General features: G+C 42.6%; 1 protein-coding gene across 15 annotated transcripts in view; it reads left to right on the forward strand.

Moving 5' to 3' along the window:
- The window catches only part of TNIP1 (TNFAIP3 interacting protein 1), a 74,032-nt gene that overhangs the window by 11,725 nt on the left and 44,759 nt on the right, over positions 1 to 17,548 (forward strand). The window contains exon 1 of one of the 15 annotated variants that reach the window (XM_078385631.1): positions 11,898 to 12,007. The exons of 13 other annotated variants lie outside the window; for them this stretch is intronic. The gene's annotated coding sequence lies outside the window, so the exon portion shown is untranslated. Of the gene's footprint in view, positions 1 to 11,897; positions 12,008 to 17,548 lie in introns of those variants that run through there. One more of the 15 variants, XM_072990051.2, reaches the window with a different exon arrangement.

Raw genomic sequence — 17,548 nt, forward strand, 5'->3', positions numbered from 1 at the left:
TGCAGCATTGTGCAGCAAACAAAAAATTGCATGCCTGTAAAACAAAATCCCCTGAAAATAAGCCCTAGTGTGTGTTTTTTGGAGCAAAAATTGATGCAAGACCCTATCTTATTTTGGGGGAAATGCAGTATTCCCTCCCATTGTGCCTTCACACTTACAGTTGTGTTCAAAATTATTCAACCCCCAATGCTGTAAAGGGGTTTAGGGACTATAGTGTACATTTGGAATTGTATTCAGAATGAAATCCTACAAGGACGTTTTAAAGAACCAAATGCAACTAAAATAACATCAATTGTTTATGTAATACAGTAGTAAATGTTTCTTTTGTGGTTTCTTCATTGCCACAATTATTCAACCCCTTAAAGACTACCACTCTGAAGAAGAGAGGTTCATTCAGGTGTTTTCGATCAGGTATTGAAAACACCTGTGGATGTCACCCAGCACCAATCAAGCATAATAAGCACCAATTAGGCAGCTTTAAAATGACTGTGATACTCAGCTCCTTCTAGACATTTACTGGTGTGGTTACAAACATGGTGAAGTCAAGAGAATGGTCCAGGAAGACAAGAGAAGAGGTGATTTGTCTTCACAGGAAGGGCAATGGCTATAAGAAGATTGCAAAGAAGTTAAACATACCAAGAGACACCATAGGAAGCATCATTCGCAAATTCAAGGCAAAGGGCACTGTTGAAATGCTACCTGGTCGTGGAAGAAAGAAGATGCTGACTTCGACTGCTGTGCGCTACCTAAAGCGTAGAGTGGTGAAAAGTCCCCGTGTGACTGCTGAGGAACTGAAAAAAGATTTGTCAGATGTGGGTATAGAAGTTTCACCTCAGACAATAAGGCGCACACTGCGTAATGAAGGTCTTCATGCCAGAACCCCCAGGCGCACCCCCTTGCTGTCTCCCAAGAATAAGAAGAGTCGACTACAGTATGCCAAAATCATGTGGGCAAACCACAAAAGTTGTGGGATAGTGTTCTGTGGACTGATGAAACAAAATTAGAACTGTTTGGGCCCATGGATCAACGCTATGTTTGGAGGAGGAAGAACAAGGCATATGACGAAAAGAACACCTTGCCTACTGTGAAGCATGGCGGAAGGTCAATAATGCTTTGGGGCTGTTTTGCTTCTGCAGGTGCAGGGAAGCTTCAGCGTGTACAAGGTACCATGAATTCTCTTCAGTACCAGGAGATATTGGATGAAAATGTGATGCAGTCCGTCACACACCTGAGGCTTGGGAGACGTTGGACCTTTCAACAGGACAATGATCCCAAGCCTACCTCCAAGTCCACTAGAGCATGGTTGCAGAGGAAAGGCTGGAACATTTTGGAGTGGCCATCGCAGTCACCAGACTTAAATCCGATTGAGAACCTCTGGTGGGACTTAAAGAAAGCAGTTGCAGTGCGCAAGCCTAAGAATTTGACTGAACTGGAGGCTTTTGCCCATGAAGAATGGGCGAAGATACCCATAGATCGCTGCAAGACACTTGTGTCAAGCTATGCTTCACGTTTAAAAGCTGTTATAACTGTAAAAGGATGTTGTACTAAGTACTAAGATTGAATGTCACTTGGGGGTTGAATAAAAACTAATAATGATGTGAGCACAGAAAAGACATTTGTGGTTATTTCATTATAAACTTAAGGTTATATTTCTCTGACCTACAAGTGCCTCTTTCATGTAAATGTAAGCAAGATGACTGATCAAAATCAATGTCAAAATGGCCAAAACATTCAATTTCAGTGGGGGTTGAATAATTTTGAACACAACTGTATATTAATATGTTTAAGGGCTCAGTTTTACATGGGAAAACTCTGTTTTTGAATTGGGTTTAGCATGTTTGAAATCAGTTTCTACTACAGTACGTGATGTGAGGATATTTTTACCTGGGAAGTGTGTGTTTTGGTTGGAAAAGAAGGTATTTTATTTGGCTGCAAGCTTTTATTTTAAAATGCTTGTGAAATCAATTTATTTTGAATCTTTTTGGCGTATGTGAATGCCTTTGTTGGTGTAAATTATGTCTCTCTTGGCGTGGGTCCAACTCCAAAGGCGGATGTGGCGTTTGCCTCTACAGAAGCTTGGAGTCGGATTTGGATAATGAAACTTCCAAGAGCACTCTGTTAGGGAAAACAAACCTTAGAGCCCAAGATAACAAGTTACACAGAGTCTCTTATCTGGTAGCTTCAGATCGTCCCCTTTATAAGCAGAGGAAAGATGCAGATGTATAAGGAAAAACATGGAGATAGTTCTGATAAGACTTAAAACATAATATATTAGACTTTATATGTTAGCATTTGTCAGACATACCGTATTTGCCGGTGTATAAGATGACGTTTTTTGCCCTGAAAAACATGCCTCCAAGTGGGGTGGTCATCTTATATGCCGGTGCACCCACAGTGGGCAGCACGTAGCGCATGGAGTAGGTGTGCAGCACCAGCGAGAGCAACATCTTTGTGCCCACCGGCCTGCGTAGAGCGCTCCGCTGACTCGGGCGCTTATTTGGCAGGAGTCGCGCCGATGCTGCCTCCCCTCACCGGCGACAGCAGGAGCAGCCACAGCAACGCCACCACCTGAAGGAGGAAAGAGGAGAGGTAAATGAGGAAGAGGAGCAAGAAGAAGAGGAGGTGGCGGAGGTGGCACCTCTTCTCCCGAGGAGGCAGTGGGCGGCTCCGGCTCTCAGGCGCCGTATGGCCCAGCAGGAAGCAGTATGGAGAGGCGAGTCCAGCCCGGGAAGTGGGCGTAGCTCGGTCCCCACTGGCTCAGTCATTTCCTCACACAGTTGCCCTCGCAGAAAGTAGCAGGAGCAGCATTGCCGCCTTCTTCTTCCCCGTGATCTACCACCATGTTGCCCGGGCGGAGAGAAGCTGGCAAGCAAATGGCACCTGTGACAAGCCAGTGCCACCCCACTCATCGCCAGCGCCGCCACTGTGCCAGGCTCCCAAGGAGAGTTCTGGAGGCTGGGCAAGCGAGCAGGCACTGGCCTCTGCCTCGGGCCAGCTGGTAGCCCGCCCCAGAAACTTGCTTTCCTTCTCCTCCCTCTTTGGCCCCTCCAGCGAGGTAAAAGGCAGAGGGAGGGGTAGTCTTATATGGCGAGTATATAACAAACACTATAATTTGAGTGGAAATGTTGGGGTTGTCTTATACGCGGCAAATGCGGTATATACATAGGCATGTGCATAGATCTCTCAGAGAAACAGAACATTCACAGAAGTAATGACCACCAGACTCGCAACTGAGTGACAAGTGCTGTTCTCACTCTCTTGCTTAAATAGTAAGAGCAGCCTATCACTGCAGACATAGCAGCTGAATGTGGTTAGCAAGCACTACCTAAGCTTGTTCCAGATGCATGCCATCAGACTTGACATTTACAGGCATGGCTTTGCATTCTCACTACAATATTAAATTCAATCCCTTGTTCACTTAAAGGAACAAATCTTGACACCGTGTGGTTTGTCAAGTAATGGATGTCAGGATCACAGGTTTGGGGCTGTAGGAAAAACCTTTCAGTCTGATCTGTCTGAACTAGCACTATGTCAAATTGCAAGAAATTAAAATATATTTAAAATAACATCACAGCATGAGTTATTATTGGTTGTGAGAGGCATCCAGTGTGTGGGCATGCAGGTGCAGGACAAAATTTCAAATGCAAGGATTAAACGTTTTCCCAAGAGAACACACATATTGACCCAAGAACCATGTGACTACCACAATACTTTAAATGAACTTCAAAACCCCGATCCATTTCTTAATTAGTTTTCATAGTGTAACGGCAGCGTCAGACTGGAATGAGCCAATCTTAGGCTTTTGAGATCTCCTCTGTTCTTTTTACTAATGTTCCAAGATTGTCCCTCTGGAATTAGGGATAAAATAGTGGACATGCACTAAGTGTTGAGGAACAGAGTGACTCTGAGCACATGCTCAGCCTAGGAAGTTGTGATCAGAATGAGAACAAAGCTCCCAAGTTCTTTTGTAAAAATATATTCTACTCATACTCTTAACAGTGTGTTGTTTCAACAAGTTGACAAAAGGTTTTCAAGCAGTCAGTGGGCATGAGAGTCTCTTTCTGACCTATTGAAAGTCATCTAAGGACCAAGCTAGAGATCCGGAGCTACCTTTGCTCCACCCAAGTATTAAAACATAGAGTTGAAATCTTCAGAAGTTGCATTGCAGATTGTGTGTTCACCATACACTTTTAACCTGGTTTTCTTGGGGGGGGGGGGGAATCTGTGTTTTGAAAAAATATATAACCACTCATAACCTATTAGAAAACTGACATTTTCAACAACAAAAAAATCAACTGACTTCTCTCTCTCTCTCAAGCTCTTTCCTGTTCTGTTTAAAAAGAAAAAGTCTGACATTTCCTGTAATGAGTTTTGTGAGGGTGGTATCGTCATTTCAGTGGGCGAAGCAGAAAAAAGGTGGGCAGCGCTGAGTTACCTTGAGGTTTTCTCCTTGTGTGTTTTAGAAGCCTGGGGATACTCCAGCCTCATGACTTCAAGTGGGAGGGGAGCGTGCTCCTTTCTGAAACACTATTCTTTCAAAAGAGTATCTTTTCACCTCTGTCTCTTTTAAGTCTAGACTCTTCCTCAAAGTGGTTGGTTAGATGCGTTTAGGCAGTAAGGAGTTGGGAAAGGAGTGGGAACAAGAAAAGTCAAGGAAGTCAGTGTGAGGAATCAGTCGTTCTATGTGTCTATTTCCTTTCATGTATAACATGTATGTGTGGTGGGGAGGATGTCTGTCCATCCACTTTTTAAAACAGAAATGTATAATTTTTTCAGAATGTCTGTTTTGGTCAAATGTAGACTTATGATGATCTGATCAATCAGGTGATCCAATCACATGTACAGTACATTGACTGACTAAAAATGTGTAATATTGCTCTGGAAATCTGAATAGATGTTGGTTTGAGATGCTTTACACTAGCTGTTTTGCCCTGTAGCATCTCCAGAGGTATACTTTGATTTACAAAAATTAACATTGAAGTAAAACTGTTAGTCTTAGTGTTACAATATTTTTTCTTCTTTTTCTTTCTTCTGCACACATGTTAAGACAGACTGAATGCAACTCTTTGGAAGTTGTAGCATCTGAGAGTCACGTCACAAATTAAGGCAGAAATGTCTTCCCTCCATCTATTACTTTATCTCTCCAGGCTCAGAAACCTTTCTCATTTATGTGTATGAGACATCAGATATAAAAACAAGGCAAAACTGTCTTCCATTGCACCAGTTATAAAACCAAAGCAAGGTAATTTACCTAATGCAGATGGAGGCAACCTTGTGCTGGTGTAATTTGACAGACCTTTCCTCTTAAGAGCACATCCCTTTTAGGGGCAGAAGAAGCATCTAGTCTTGTCAATGCCTGAAGAAATGCTGTCTTGTCCACCAGAGTTGGCTTGAGCCTGGGCTCTAATATTTGATGCTGAACTGTTGAAACAAGTAGATAAATGCATGCCCCTCATCTTCGTAAGAGGAGCTATCATCTCATCTTTAGAGGCTTAGATGGATTCCCGGTAGAACAATCATAGATAAGAAACGGTTATGTGAACACTTGGATTCATAAAGGCAAAGAGACGTTAAGCTCTGTGTATGGAGATTTTATCTCTTCTGTAGTGCATTGTGAACACCTTCTGCTGGTCTCCAAAAAGCAGAAACTCTTTATTACATATCCCTGAGTATTGCTCAGTAATGCATTCTCTGTCAGCTAGCAATTTACTTCTATAAAAATAAAGGTCATATCTGTGAGAGGATAAATTTAGCATCACTAGAATCTAGAGTAAGCGTGCTAGGAGGGCAGAAAAAAAATATAACGCGTGCGCTGGCAACTTCTTGAAAATTCCTGGCTTCTGCCTTGGTATATGAGTAATGCAATGATTTCTGATTTCTGTACCTCCCCACCACCCCCTTTTAAAAGTCTGAGACAGAGCTTGGAAATCGGAAGAGTGTGTGTGAAGAAATTCTTAGGGAGGGAGGGAGACTGATATTTCCCATTAAAAAAACACAATTCTGTGATAGATACTAATAGTAAAATTTAGGACTTAAGAGAAAAAAAAGAAGTCTGTGCTTATTTTGAAATAATCTTGCGTTCTGTAAAATCATGCCAGAGGTAGCAATTTTTTTGTAACTAAAGAATTCCTGTTCCTGTATCATGGCTCCCACTGATTCCCAAGGATGAACAAGTTTATATGGGAGCCAAGGTGCCTTGGGACAGAAATAGGAAATGTTTAATTTTTGAAAACTTGTTGCAGTCATCAGCCTTGCACGGTATAATTTACAGAAACAAAAGGCCAGCCTGTGATCATTTTTAATTTTTTAATTATGATCTGAATTTTCATTTTAAAAAATCCATTCAATTTACCCAAAGAGGTTAGATAAATATTTTTTTTTAAGCGCAGAAATGGGGGTTTCTCAAAAGAGAGATAGAGGTACATTTTCTTTGAACCTCCCAGATCTCACTCCCAAAGTAAACTTGTGCCTTTCTTAAAATAGAAGGGCAATACTAAATAAGTACTGTGCTGTATCTCATTTGGAATTCCATTGGTCTAGAGACAGATTCGTTTAGCACCCACTTTGTATCTATCACTTTCTCTTTTTTCTAAGTGACTGTAGTGAACATGTGAAAGCAAATTCGTGTCCATTACCATCTGTATACAGTACTTTCACCCACAAACACAACGAATCAGAACTCCTTATTGCTCATTAAGCCCAAAAGAGGATACAGTACTTATGATAAGGCTTTATCTTAAAATCCCCTGCCTGAGTTTTCTATGTGTATAGGAATCATGTTGTAAAGAGCCAGCCCAGAATCTCCCACTTTTAAGCAGAAAATTAGAATGCCCAGTTTGCGTGATTCATTGGTATGAAAGTAAATGCAATTGTAAGCACATAATATTGAAATTCAAGCAGAAGTGTTCATGAATAATTCCCAAAGAAACAAACTGTCCAGGAGACCATCATTCCAAAGCATGTAAAGTTATAATGGAATTGAAATACTTTACCCCTGTTTGGTCTAGCCATATAATCCTAGCCACTCTCTATTCATCTAATGACAACCCTGTTCGCAATTCTGTCAAAAATCAAGTAGTCCAGGAGATCTTTGGAATATCCAAAGAAATTAGCAAAATCGACTTGAACCAGAATTTAGAACATGACAAAATAGCTAAATACAAGGTAAGGATGGAGTCCGTTTTGCAATTTGTCTGTTTAAATTTTGTAGTCCTTAAATTTGGCCTTTCTTAAAGGTGATGGAAATGAATGACTCTTAGTAATTTTTAATGTAAAACAAACCGAGATGAAATTCCTACCCACCCCTTCTTCAGGGAGAATAGGGAAGGGAGAATGGTTTCTCCCGTTGACTCATTTTACTACTAACGTAAGCATCCGTGTTCAGGTAAGCTGTTTGCCTTTTATATGTGACTAGGTGGACAAAGGTGTGCTGCCTCAGCTGCATGTTGCCTGTAAAACCTCACTACAGGAATCTTTTCAGTGCCAAACAATGTTCTCTGACGTTTCATTTTTAATTTTAAATCAAGTGCCTGATGTGACTTGACCTGTCTTGAATAATGATGTGACTGGCACGTTTCTGTTGTGCCAGTCATATCATGTCCATTCATTCCAGGACAGGGAGCTTGTGGCCTTCCACCTGTAGCTGAATACAAAGTTCCGTTCATTTGAGAACTTCTGCTGATTGCGTAATATCCTTCACTAAATGCATACTTTAGTTAGCATTCCCGGCTGTGATGTACTAGAGCCAAGTAAAGTGACCGTGGTAGACGTGTCCATTGCCTGAGGTGCTGTGCTTCATGTAGACTTAACGTATTTAAACCTGTGGCTTATTGCACTCACATTGTTTCCTTGCTCCTCTTATTTGTATTTTCCCCCTCTTGCAGGGTTGGACAAAATACAGTCTTCCAGATGTTATTGCCCTGCAACTCCCTTCATTTCTTACCTCCACCAAGGCTGGCTAGGCCAGATGGGAGTTGCAATGCAGTAACGTCTGGAAGGACTAGACACAGTGCATTCCTGCCCCATTGGCTACCTTGAGGGGTGATGAACATCTCTTTCCAGGTGGTGCTAGACTTCAGATTTCATTAGATAACCCATGAGAGTTAGTCCTTTGTCTGGGATGCTGCGTTTCGTGTGGACTTCATGTATTTCAACATCCAGGTGTTATTCATTTTTCCTCCCTTGATTATGTTATTGGGAACATGTGGCCCTCCAGCTGTGGTCAAACTTTCCATCAGTGTTAGCTAGCAGAGTCAATGATGAGGCATGGTGGGAATTAGCCTTCAACAACATGACTATCTATTTCTTACCTCTAGACTACAGCAAATTTTCAAAATTGTCAGAAATGAAGGTTTCTTACTGCTGGCAATGGCGCTGATGCCCTATGAGATTAATATACTCAGGTGGTCCACCCAGAAGTGCTTACGCATGCACCCATACGCCCGTGCACGCACATGGCTGCATTTCTTGATCAGCTTCCTGTCAGCTGTTACCCTTCTCCAGAAATAGATGCTTTACTCATGTGTCACCTGGTGAGCCAGTGATTCCGTCTTGCCACTTTGATATGCATTCTGCTTCATTGTCAGCTGGGTCTGAATCTGCAGCCTCGTCCTTGGTCTGCTCTCCCCGTGGGTTCTGTGCAGAAAAGGATCATGTGCGAAACTCAGTCTGTCACATGCCTAGGCTATAAATGCAGAAAAAACAGATAGAACGGTTCTTTTTAATCCTGCTATTTGCATCATCACTTTTTTTTTTCTAAAAAGTGTAATTGCAGCAGACTTTTGTGGGGCTGCCAGTAGTGAAGATAAACCAAATAGCATGCAGATTAATTTTCAGTCTTGCGAATGGAAAAGATCATAAGAACTCAGATGGATTAAAGTAAGAGATTATCAAATAGATTAAAACCAACAGATCGTCCGGTCTAGAGTTTGGGGAATTATTTTATTGGACGACAAGTCTGAGTGGGGGCACCTCTTGGAGTTCAAATACAAAAATAACTTTTTCAAGTCCTCATCTTTTCTAGCAATCTTTTTCCAATACAGTACTTGGCATTCCAGGGTCCCTCCCCCAAAACATAGGAACTCCATGAACAAGAAACAAAGGGGCATTTGCTCACGTGTTTGTTCTTTTTTCTTGCTGTAGCCACTACAAAGGCTGCAGCACCGCACTTGCAAATTAAAGGAAAACCTGGGAAAAAGGGTAGCCACATGTTGTACTTTACAGAGAGCAGGCCTCTGTTTGAGGGGGCGGTTTAGTCTGTGTCTGGTCTAAAGATCAAGAACTGTAAGAAGAGAGAGCAGGAGGGTCTATGAAGTTGCCCAGCCATGTTTAGTAGTACTGTACTTGATCAAGGTCCGTACACAGCTTCTCCAGTTGTTTTTCCATTAAAATGAGAAACCTTATTCATAAATGTGCTTCCAGAGTATAAATTACCACATGCATATTTTAAGCAATTGTCTTTCCTCTTTTATGCACTTAGCTTGGTGATACTTTCCCTCTTTTTCAGATAATACACTGGTGGCTTCCTTGTTGAGAAAGCACATTGAAAAGATTTTTCTAATTGCCTTAGAAGTCTGTTATAAAAATGTGGTAGTTTCCTTAAAGGGAAACTCCCCACATTAAGTCTTGGCAGATGGGATTTTGGGAAATCAAAGATATAAGAGTAGCCTTAAGCCATGCATTCACCCCCTCCTCCCAATAGGCTTGTTTTCCTTGTGAATCCTCCTGATGTGTCATACGGCTTGTCCCAGTGCTTGTATTTTGACAGGATGGGTTTTCCTCCCTTGACCAGACAATAAAATCTGGTGTGAAGCCTAAAATATATTATTGCTGCCGTCCGATGTGGAGATTATACTTCTTCTAGACTTCTGTAAAGCTATTTAAAAAAAAAACTTCTAAGTGGATCTTTGGTGTTTTGTCCTAATGAATATATTGTCTATGCCCTTAACCTGCTAGAGGAAAGATGTTAGAAGAAGAACCATCGTAGGGCGGATAGGTAGGGGCGACCAAAGAAGAGAGAAGTCTTGAGTCTGTAGTCTTGCTGAGGAGCTAGCCCAAGGGCACACAGTGGCTTCTGAGAAAACAAGGGCAACCTTAAAGGCTCTCATGATCAGTCTAGGTCCTTGATCGGCTTCATCTCTGCCTGGACCCCAACTGGCATACTTCACATATGCTTGTAAACATAGGGAAAAAAGATAATACATCGTGTGAAATACTCTTCTGAAGAGAATTGGCCCTAGAAATGCTGTGCCTAGAAGCTTCCTACTAGGCTGAATGGCAGGGGTGGTGGTGAGCTTGATACCACCACAGGTGACAAAAAATTACCAGGGTGCTGTGAAATGAATTTAAAACAATTAAAAGATGTGTTCTGTATTCTTGAAAGCTTTCATGGCTGGGATCTAATAGTTGTTGTAGGTTTTTCGGGCTGTTTGGCTGTGTTTGGAAGGTTTTTCTTCCGAACGTCTTTTATGTTATTCGATTCTGGTGTGGATGCTGCGTTTTGTGGTCCCAATATATACCTGACCACAACTGCATGGTATCCAGTATACTCCTGCAGTGGTGAGGAGGGAGTTCCTTTTATCCTTTGCTGACCGTAACATTTGTTGTATTTTTATGGTGGGCCTGAATACTCTTTGTAGGTTGTGTTTTTTCAAAAGTTTCCTCATGCAGTCAGTGACCCCTTTGATGTATGGCAGAAATACTTTATTTGTGGGTGGCTGTTTTTCTACAGTTTGGTGTTGTTTTCTCTTGATTGCTCTTGTGATTTCATTCTTGGAATAGCCATTTGCCTGTAGGCCCACCCACCCACAAATAAAGTATTTCTGCCATATGTCAAGGGGGTCAACAAACTCTACCCAGCCACAAGGACCAGTGATCACTGCACACAAAAGACTAGCTAGCGACACCCACCAATCACAGTGACAGACCATCTCCCCTCCTTATCACAGTAATACACCAATAACCACAAACACCCTGATCAACATAATCACCCAATCTCTTGAAAAGGACAAAAAGCTGATACCACAGCTACATATACTCAACTATTCTACACCAGAACGCAGACAGAGTTCTAACTCCTGTTCTCTGAAGATGCATGCCAGAAAGACTGGAGAAACATTAGGAAGAAAAACCTTCTGAACACGGCCAAACAGCCCGAAAAACCTACAACAACCAACTAAGAGATAAATTCTGAGATTGGTGAACTTTTTTGAAGTCATGATGCTACAATGCTTTGTTCTTAACAACAATGCTTTCTTGGCTAGCTGTTTTTAAACTTTCCCTTGCAGGGAGGAAAATCCCCCTCATCCTTCTAGTCACCAAGAAATCTAATTGCTCTTCTGGTCATGTAATCTGCCAGGTTTCAACTCTTAGCTGGAAAACTCCCAGCATTCCTGAATCCTGATAAACTGGTTGTGTAAACTGGGAACGGCTGCTGCCATATGACAGGATTTATCTCTGGGTCTTGCTGGTCTGTTTTCTCTTTCACAGGAGTATCGGGGAGAGGGGAAGCATTTTTTTTTGCATTTCAGTTGACTTTGGCCCTATTTTAGGGTATTAAATTTATTTTGTATGAAGAAAAGCTGCATCTGTATCTGACAGCTCATAGTGGAGTAAGCCTGTTGGAGTAAGCCAAATATCTGTTCAGTTTGCATCCTATTCTAACAGCAGCCATTTGGGTGCCTCCAGGAAGCGCATAATAAAAAAATGAGTGCAACAGACGCGCAAAGGGTGGCTCAATGGCTGGGTGTAGGCTCCCAGGCTTCCTCGCTGCGCCCACCTACCCACCTCCTCACCCAGAATAAAGGTGTGGAAAAAGCCAGTTACACCCCCAGACATCTAACTCTGGGCTTTCTGGGCTACTACTGGCTATTCTCACAACTGTTTCTCTGGCAGGGCCAGACATCTATTTTCTGCCATGGTTTGAAGAAGAGCTGAAACAGTCCCTGGACCTCATGAAATAATCCACAGGTGTTCTGCTGCTGCCCCTTGCAGCAACTGGCATTCAGAGGTATCATCAGACCTTCATGTTTTTGTTCTCTTCCTGGTGTTGTGGAAGCCCAGACTCCTTCTCTGCTTAGGAGCCGATATTTGCATGGGAAACCCTCTTCCAGTTCCACAGTTGGAAAGGGGTGGAGGTTGCTTGGCATTCGTACCACCCAGAAAATGTGAAGAAGAATCTTGCCATACAAGGCTAAACCTCCAGAGCAGAAAAGGAAGGCCAGAGGTTTTCCCAGCTGCTGCTCAAATCATCTATGTGTATGTAGAAAGACATTTTGTGAGTCAGTTTAATGTCATAGATTAGTTAACTGCAGATTATCAAACAAACGAAAGAAATCATCATTTCCTCTTTCACTAGGAAGCTCCCCATTCATTCTGTTCTATCTGCTTTTAAGGTAACAAATCCTTCCAAGGTGGTTTGCATATGAAATCAAAATGCAGTAATTACACTGGAATAAGACAGTACTAGAAATTTAGTAGCGTCTTTGCCATTAGGACACTTGGTGACAATTGGCTCAAACGTGTTCAAAATCCATGAGTGTCGGGAGCATTGTGTTGTTCAGGTGGTGTTATTTTTATTTGATTTCCTTATTATGTTCCTTCTCACAGGGACTGTTGGTGACCGTGAAGGACAGGATAGGTTTGGATAATCAAATTATCAGTTTCCCTTTTTGCCTGTACCCAGTACTGTATTTGGTAGTATAACATCACTGTCTTGGAATAGGGAGAGTCATCTTTTCATTGACATGTCTAATATCCAGAGGTGAATACTTTCATAGCAGGTAAGTCTAGATGGCTGATGTTACAACAGTACACTATAATTGCATCTCGTGGCAATGGATTCCAGAAGTCACGTATGAATTGCATAAAGTTCTTCATTGTCTTCTTTTCTGATTCTCCTGCCAATCATCAGACGAAACAGGAAAGTGTTCATCAGTTACAAATGAGAAAATATAGAGAGATTATAGATAAACTGGTACGGTTATACAAAATCCAGTTAGGTGGTGTGTGAATTTTAAACTGTTTATACTCAGGTACTCACCTTCATATGGGTTTCTGTTTCTGAAAATAGCTTAGAAACTAACACTAAAAGAAAAAAAGAAAAAAAATCAGATTTTGGAGTCTTCTTTTGTGTTGTTATTAGTTCACCTACATCAAAAGAGTTCTCTAGAAGCAACTTTGACAAGTTTGACAAGTTGACAAAAATGATCTGAAGAAAACTTTGTACAAGTCACTACATAGGTAATATTTATTGTGCTAATATTTTTAAGCTGGGGCATTCCAAGCATAAAAGAGAGAAATAGCCATTGAGCAAAGAACATTCCCCACATCTGAGCATTATAATTTATTTTGTCATTCTAAGCTGAAGGATAGCTATATTTGTGAATAATGAAAAGTTGGCTTGCAGCTGAAATTAAGGAAGCAGCTGTATGCAGTATTAGTAAGCCTCGTTAAATTCTCAATACTGTATATTTTAATAACTTTTAGTATTCAGCTGTTGTTATGGCATGCTTGTTTACTCAGGATAGGTACTGTAAATCAATACTGGAGGCTCCTGCTAAGGTTTAAGGTACACATTTGGGAAAATGCTGGGACCGTGTGCAAATGAAGGCTGTCTTTATCTGCCACTGACTCGTCACCAGACAAAATGCTCTGGAATGCAGAATACAAAGCATGTGCTATAATGCACCTTTTTCAGTGCTTAGGGAAACCCTTTCTCTAATGAAATGCTCACTGTGCTGTATGTAGTTAGTTTGACCCTGATGAGTTTATGTTGGTCTACTGTGCAGTGTGGATGGGGACTGAAGCCTCAGGTTTGCCTTGTGCTTCCTCTGAAGTGGTCCTAGGACTGCGATGCTAAGCAAACTAACTCACTTAGAAGGAATTTTGAGTGAAAGTCCACAGGGTACTTCTAAGTAAACACAATAAAGATTGCAATGTCAGAAGATATATCTTTTTCTTCCTTGGTTTATTTATTTATTTATTTATTTGTCTGGAAACAGTATCAGTATTGGAGGTAGGAAAAGTGACTTTTCTGGCTGGGTGTTTTGTAACTTAAAAACTATTTTTTTTAAAAAAAATCCTCTTTTCTGTCTTTTTAAATTTGTATTTTATTCATTCAGGATAGACTTTGCATGTAGCTGCCTGTCTCTCTCAGGCATCTCTGTGCATATTTTGAGGCTCTAGTTTTCACATCGGTGACTCCCCGCTTTTCTAGTGCCAAAGCAAGACTTTCAAACAGAAGCACTTAGCCATCTATTAAAACACATTTAGTCCAATTTTACAAAAGCAAAAACAAGAACCCAAAATATGAAAATTGCTGTGGAAATATAACTGTATGGTCTGTTGGATGCATGTATTGAAGGGCCTAGAATATCTTAATGCACTTCCCCATCCACTAATCTTAAGCAAGTTTGCATAGTTTTTTTAATGCCTTGTTTTACTTAGCATGTTTATTTATTTATATCAGAGGGTTGCATAATTTAAAGTGTGATATATATATATAAAGTTCAGATTTAAAATGTTAAATTATATTTTCAACCAGAAGTGGGCACTTCAAGAACGTTATCTTAGCCATTTACTTGATCTGTAGTACACATGATAGGGCATAAACTGTATGCATATAAATGTTGCATTGATTGAATTTCTTCACAGTCACAGAAAATTTGTTCTGTATACAAGTAGCTCTATTTTACTTGGTTATTCTTTGATCTTCCTGCTTCACTTTGAAGTCTTTTAAGTTACCTCCAGATGGTCCTGGTGGGAGACACTTTTTGGCACTCATCCATTCCACAAGGTCTCTTGTGTTTGCTCTCCATAGATTTACAGCTTCTTCTGGTTTAATATTTAGAGCAGTGGTCCCCAACCTTGGCCCTCCAGATGTTCTTAGACTATAGCTCCCAGAAGCCTTCATCACCACTTCTGCTGGCCAGGATTTCTGGGAGTTGAAGTCCAAGAACATCTGGAGGGCCAAGGTTGGACACCACTGATTTAGAGCTTGAGATGTGTGTGGAAAACTTTTTCTTGACTTTATTTAATTTTTATACTGCCCAATTAATGCATTCATGATTTAACCATCATCTAGAGTGTTGGTGTCCATGAAGTGGATGGGGTTGGTGCTGTATTACCTTATTTTCCTCATTATCTGTTAGCACATTTCAGTATACTTCTGGAGGGGCAATGCCAGCCAAATAATAGACTTTTTCAGGGGAGTAGGTTTCAGGCAGCCACTAATAATCCTGCATGATTCATTAAGAGCTATATCTACTTGTTTGACATGTGCTGACGTATACCATATGGCACTGTCATATTCTGCTGTGGTGCAGCACAGGGACAGGGCTGTTGTTCTTATTGTTTGTGGGTGTGCACTGCAGTCTGACGCAGCCTTTTTCCTAAGTATGGTTGGATTTTTTTGGTAGCAACTTTCTGTTTGGTGTTTAGACAATGTATTTTGTAGGTCGTAGTTTGATCCTGAATGATGCCAAATATTTTGCGGTAGGGCAATGTTCCAAAATCTTGCATTTCTAGCTAACTTGAAGCTTCTTCTCTACTTCTCTTCTCTTTAAGTAGAAGGTGTTGTAACAAAATATGTTTCCCTCTCTTGCATATTTTATTTAGATATAAATAAAATATGCAGGGAGCAGGGACCTATTGTCATGGTCCGCCCTCGAAGGCTACTGGATCCGATTGGATTCCAGGATGCCATGAGAGGAGTTACGGCTGACCTGGCTGGCGCTCCTGTCGAGGCACTGGTTGACGGCTGGTTCACCGCCGCGGCTAGTGCCGTAGACACGATCGCGCCTAAACGCCCTCTCCGCCGCAGAGATCGCCCGGCGCCCTGGTTTAACCAGGATCTCCGGGCGTCGAAGCGGGTCAGGAGACGGCTAGAGCGCAAATGGAGAAAGGACCCGACGGGTTTCAATCGTATAGCTGTTAAGGTCGCTACTAACCTTTACCAGGCTAAGGTAAAGGCTGCCAGTCGAACTTACCTCGCTAACCGGATAAGCGAGGCGTCTAACCAGCAGGCGGAATTATTCCGTATAGTACGCGACCTATCCGGAATTGGCCCGGGTGATAGGCCTCCCCCTAGTTTTACACCGGACCAATTTGCAGCATTTTTAAAATCTAAAGTGGAGGCCATCCGCCGGGACCTCGCTCCTTTTTTGAATACAGTGAGTCGAGTTGAGATGTCCAGCGCTCCGTCTTGTCCGGTGACTTTTGATACCTTTCAGCCTGTTTCGTCCGATACTGTCGCCAGGACGCTTGACCGCTGTCGTGCCACCACCTCCTCCTTGGATCCTTGCCCGGCCTGGCTAATCAAAGCAGCCAGGCCTTCAACAACGGAATGGGCTACTGTAATAATTAATCGGTCTTTCCTTGAGGGCATATTTCCCTCTGCCCTCAAGGAAACACTCATTAGGCCCATTAGAAAGAAACCTAGTTTGGCGGCGGACGAAATTGGCAATTATAGGCCCGTCGCCAATGTTTCTTTCTTAAGCAAGGTAGTCGAGAGGGTGGTGGCCGATCAGCTTCAGGCGTTCCTGGATGAAACAGATGCCCTGGATCCATTCCAGTTGGGCTTCAGGCCGCGCCACGGAACAGAAACGGCATTGGTCGCCCTGTGTGATGACCTATTGAGGGAGGCCGACAGTGGCAAAATGTCTCTGCTGGTCCTCCTTGGTATCTCAGCGGCCTTTGATACCATTGACCACGGTATCCTCCTGGGGAGGCTCACCGAGTTGGGAATAGGTGGCCAGGCTTTCGCCTGGCTTCGTTCCTTCTTGGAGGACCGCCCCCAGAGAGTACAGCTTGGGGAGAATGTCTCGGCCCCGTGGAGCCTCAATTGTGGGGTCCCACAGGGGTCGATCATCTCCCCAATGCTGTTTAACATCTATATGAGGCCGCTGGGGCGGGTCATCAGGGGGTGTGGAGCGATGTGCCATCAATATGCGGATGACACGCAGCTCTACATCTCCTTTTTTCCAACTGCAGGAGATGCCGTTCTGTCCCTTCAGCGTTGCCTGGGGACCGTATTGGAATGGATGCAGGAGAACGGGCTGAGGCTGAACCCGGACAAGACGGAGGTACTAAGGGTGGGCGCTCCCACAGTTGGGGACTTGGGAAACTCCCTCACTTTTGGGGGTGTGACTCTGCCCGCCAGGGATGGGGTCCACAGCTTGGGGATCCATCTGGACCCGGCGCTCACTATGGAATCTCAGGTGGCGTCTGTGGTCCGTACCGCTTTTTTCCATCTTAGGCGGATAGCCCAGCTGCGACCCTACCTTGATGTGGGGGTGCTTACTACCTTGGTGCATGCGCTTGTAATCTCAAGATTAGACCACTGTAATGCGCTCTACGTGGGGCTACCTTTGAGGTTGCTGCGGAAACTACAGGTGGTGCAGAATGCTGCGGCCAGATTACTTAGTGGAGTGAGAAGATTCCAACATATCTCGCCCACTCTGGCCGCACTGCATTGGCTGCCCATCCGATTCCGCATCGACTTCAAAGTGTTGATGCTTACCTATAAAGCCCTAAACGGTTTAGGACCTCG

This window comes from Pogona vitticeps, chromosome 2 (assembly GCF_051106095.1).
Source record: "Pogona vitticeps strain Pit_001003342236 chromosome 2, PviZW2.1, whole genome shotgun sequence".
In the NCBI taxonomy this organism is placed as follows: domain Eukaryota; kingdom Metazoa; phylum Chordata; class Lepidosauria; order Squamata; family Agamidae; genus Pogona; species Pogona vitticeps.